This window comes from Semicossyphus pulcher, unplaced genomic scaffold (genome assembly GCF_022749685.1).
Source record: "Semicossyphus pulcher isolate SPU_LCO1_2020_fin unplaced genomic scaffold, fSemPul1.0.p SCAF_4, whole genome shotgun sequence".
In the NCBI taxonomy this organism is placed as follows: domain Eukaryota; kingdom Metazoa; phylum Chordata; class Actinopteri; order Labriformes; family Labridae; genus Semicossyphus; species Semicossyphus pulcher.
Genome location: NW_027211715.1, coordinates 34,644,080 through 34,649,139, shown reverse-complemented (window position 1 = coordinate 34,649,139; position 5,060 = coordinate 34,644,080).

Here is a 5,060-nt window from a genome sequence, read left to right as displayed (position 1 = left end):
GGCTCAGATTGTTATTCTAAGTGTGTGCCAACATGACAGAAAGGATCCCTACAGAGATAGACCTTTTTGTTACAGAGGAAGATGATTGTTTTAACCACACACAGACGTTACATCGCTCTCTGCACACACACCAGACTCCATTCAGAAAAACAGTGATTTTAGCTTGATGAAGGCAGGAGTAGCTGGCTTGGTCTGTTGGTTTGTTTGTGTTATTGTGTGATCTGGTGTTTTAAATGGTTAATTCTGATGCAGAACTTTATTTGTGCAATACACCACAACAACCAAAAAAATATCCAAAATCGAGAAAATCGTAGACCAGAAACTCCCGTGTTCTACATGTTAAAATACCGTTTTTTTCAATGGAGTCTGGTGGCTTTGCAGGGATTGATGTAACGGCTGTTTCTTGTTTGGTTCTGGCTGCCAGCTGACACACTCTACTAAAGTTATTCCAAAACTTTATTTACCTATTTGAGCCTCAAAATAAAAAAAATACAAAATAGGGACCAAGTTTAAAAACACAAAATAAGTCTTTAGGAAGGAAAGGATGAGATGTGGGTCTGGACGTTTCTAACTCTTGGATTTTTGTGTTCTTATCACAGGACCCAGGTCTCAGTTGTTCTGTCGCTCTTTTGTTCTGATGATTCAACCAGGAGACTTTCATGTTTCTTCACCATCTCTGAGAACATGAAGCAGACTTTTACTGCACCGAAATATCTCCCACCTACCTCCACTCCCTCTACAGAAGCCTGAACCACCTCCTCATACCACGTTCACTGCCTCCTACAACTTCTTCAGACCGCCTTAAACACGTCCCACAAGTCAGAACATTTCAAGTTCACCACCAGGAAGGTGCTAAAAACTGTCCAAAAGAAAAAGGTAAACTAAAGGCTCCATAATTTTAACACTCTTGAAAATAAGGCTGAGGGAACGGCTACATTTTGTCCTTACAACTGCAAAAAGATTCACATTCTGTTGATGAAACTTTAACATAAACTAAGTGATACTTTAAACAGTGGGCTTTTAACACTGAAAGAAGGATGTTTAATGCAGTTTTTATCCCCAGAGTTCATTGACAAAACAAAACAAAAATATGCTAAAATCACTGAAAATGTAAATGGGGTTTTGAATGGGATCATGAAATACTATGTGTTGGCATTTCAAAGGCTTTTTAAAGTTCTCCTGATCGCATTGAAAACACCCAGTGATTTTTCGGTGTGTGTGTGTGTGTGTGTGTGTGTGTGTGTGTGTGTGTGAGCTTGGTGAACTCGGAGGTGTGTGACCTGAGCGTGGAGGAGAGTGATGAACACGGCGGGGGCGACAGCGGGGTGCGAGGACGATGAAGGATGCTGCAGGAGGAAGTGGGACGCAGGGACGCCATCACTCACCGACCCCCTCACACCCCCCCTCCCCTATCCTAACACCCCCCACCCCTCCATATGTGGACCAGAGGAAGATGGATCTGGGTTTGTAGGTGATGCATGCACCCGGGCGCACGTCCAAACATGTTTGTCATGAAATCTGGATCATCCGTTCACCCGTCACCTCAGCTGTGCTCTTATAGAAAATCAGCAGCGTCTTATTAACATGAAATCCACCTTAACGTCCTAAAACTCTTCCTACCACCTTAACAGCCCTTTGACACCTGAGACCACATCACCACGTTTTATTTTATTGTGATTACATTAACAACCTCCTGCACCTTAAACTCCCTCTCACATCTTTTCAGATCACCCTCATGAGATGCTAACCATCTTCTACGATGCTGCAGACCACCTTCAATCATGTTGTACATCATCACAGACACCTTAACAACCTTCCTCACCACCACAGTCCACCTTAACTGCCTGAAACAAAACAAACCACTTTATCTCTCTCTCTCGTCACATTCATGAAACCATCCCTGCACTAATAAATAACACCTGGACACCTCTAAAGATGCTACAGACCAACGACACCTTAACTACCTCCTTCTCCACCACAGTCCACCTTAACCACTCCCTAAATCACGTCTGCACACGTTGTAAACCCGTTAAATCCTCTCTCGTCAACTCCCACTTTAACAACACAAACCCCTGATTCCACCTCAACGTTCCCTTAAACCCTTCAAGACCAGCTTGTTAACATTGCACACAGTCAGACATCTATACTGTACTCAAGTCCACCTTAACATTCCCTCAACCATAATAGTGCAACTTTATCAACCTCATATACCTGCTAACACTTGAACGCCCCATAAAACCATAAACCACCCTATTACCAACCATCTTAATGCTCCTTAAACACTTCAAGACAACCTTAATAATATTTCACACATCATTGACAAACAAACTGCACCCCAGTCCACCTTAACCGCTCCCTAAACCACCACTGTGCAACTTTGTGACCTTTGTATACCTCCTAACACTTCAACATCGTCCTCAAACAGCAAGTCAATGTTAATTAAACCCTTTAATACCACCTTAATCGTGTTTTGCACCGTCGTCAAAGCCTTGACTGCCGTACAGTCCACCTTAATTGCTACCTAAACTTTGATTATACAACTTTTTTCAACCTCTTTTACTTCCTTACATACCTTTACTTCCTCCTAACACCGCAAACCACCAAACGTCCGCCTTAAAGTTCCATTAAACCCTTCAATAACACCTGCAAAATATTTTACATGGTCATCGATATCTGGACTGCACCTCAATCCACCTTAGCCCCTTCCTAAAGCACGTTTGTGTAACTCCGTCATACTCATCCTTCCTGATACTACATGAAACGCCAGATCTTCTTCTTAAACCCTTTACACAGCAGCTTGACAACATTGAACACTTAAAGTGCATCAGAGTCCACCTTAACCACTCTCTAGACTCCAACTGTGCAACTCCTTCCTTCCACTGCAAGTTTAAGACTTACCACATTGACGTTCACTTTAACCCTTCCAGACCACCTTAAATATTGTGCATCATCAGTGACACCTTAAATTGGCCCGAGTCCACTTTTACCACCTCATCAATCATGTTTGTGCAACTTCTTCAACTTCATATGTAACATCTCAACACTTCCTTCTAACACGGCAAACCTACCCAATACCACCTTAACATGCCCGTAAACCCGTCCAGACCACCTTAAATCAACTTAAATTACATCTCAGTTGAAGTTCTAGCGCAGCTTCTTGTCCTGGACACCTCCTTGTCTCCTCTTCTCCTCTATCCTGTCTGTTCCTTCCTTCCATCCATCCTCTCCCCCTCCCTCTATCTCTCTCCCCCCTCTCTCCCTCTCTCCCCCCCCTCTCCCCACCCCCCCTCTCTCTCCCTCTCTCCCTCTCTCCCTCTCTCTCTCCAGGACTGTGTCCGGCTGTGATTGTGGGCTCTGCAGCGGTAAATGGACGTGCCCTCCTGAGCGAACAGGTCAGCACTTATTTCCGCAGCGTTTAATGAGAAGCACATGTCGTCTCCTCCTCCTCCTCCTCCTCCTCCTCCTCCTCCTCCCTTCAGGCCTCCTCTTCCGGTCTGTCCAGGCCGGAGGGGAGGCTCATTCCCCGGGAGGAAGACGGAGGAGTGGGCCGACTCCCCAGGACAGGGAGGTGAGGGGAGAAGGACTAACGTTGCATTTAGGTTGTAATGGAAACACTGAAACATCACCACCGACCACCTTAAACACATCCCAAACTAAAGCAGTCCACCTTAAGAACTTCCTTTACCTCCTTGGACTATTTAAGCTCTCCAGTATACAGCCACATACCGCCTTAAAACACCTTACCTCTTAGCTACATCTATTCCGCCTTAACGACTCCCTCAGTCACACTAGTCCCCCTTAAAAAACCTGCCATACTTCCTTAAATCAACTTCTTACATCGCCACCTCTTTCTGCAACAGAAGCTCTTCTCATCATATAACTCTTCATTCCACCTTAACTTCCTCTTACACTTGCAAAGTACAAACACTGTTACTGTACTCAGTTACTTCCCACCTCTGCTCATTCATGCATGAATAATAATCAGTCCTGCAGCGTGTCACCGTGAGCCTGCGTCTCTCAGTGTGTCGAACACAGTGAGGTCAGTGTTCAACAAGCAGAGCTGCTTCCTGCTGAAGTCTGACCCGATGTGAACGCCAGCTAAACGCCTGGATGTCTGCGTTAAACATCCTCTTCATCATGGAAAGAGGTGGGGGGGGCTCGGAGGGGGTCAGCATCACTGCTTTAGAGATAAACAGACTGAAACACGGAGCTGATGAGCAACATGTGGCTGCAAACTGCAAAACACAGGAAGAGACGGGAAACAGGGAGCACAACACCGACAGCCAGAGCGCGCACGGAAAATACAACGACGAGCTTAAAGCCATGGAGCTTCAACATTTAGAGAATAGGTATTTAATTAATGGCTCAAAATGCATCAGAGCGAGTACATCATACGTCAACATGAGGGGAACATTCATCCTTATTCTGATGCCACACCACAAGACGAGAGAACACAGAGAGAAAACGTATTGATGCTTTATCATCAGTCTGTTTGCTGTAAATAAAGCTGAGGTCCACAGAGGAAGTGATCCCCCAGCATTAAAAATGTCCCTCTGAATGGAGCGTTTGGAGATGCAGATTCCACAAACAGACGGCTAGAGGAAGATTCCTGCTTTGCAAACTGAGGCAGCGTAACTCCAAACACAGGAACTCGTGTGGGGACAGAAGACTAAAACTTAAAACTCAAAATAATCATGCAAAAAATGTTAAACCAAAGTGAGTGTCTTAGTTTTTACGCTGAGGGTTAAAGGCTTGACGACATGGCCTCTGTCATTAGACCCTAAAGTCCAGGCACCAGGAACCTTTAAAGGAACTCAGTGCTCTTACCACACAGAGACCAGGGTCTGAATTAAGTTCTGGGGAATTTATTTTACCCCCCTAAAAAGTGCCTGCTCATGAGGAGGTCCATTTAAAAGCACAGGAACTTTAAGGTGGGGTTTGCAGCGTCAACATCTCTGCTGGGTGGAGCATGTTGTTTCAAAAACCTGCAAAAACCAGTTTGTTAATTTGTGCTTTGGAACATCAGTGCAGATAAACGAGGCATTGACGAAGTCCAGAGA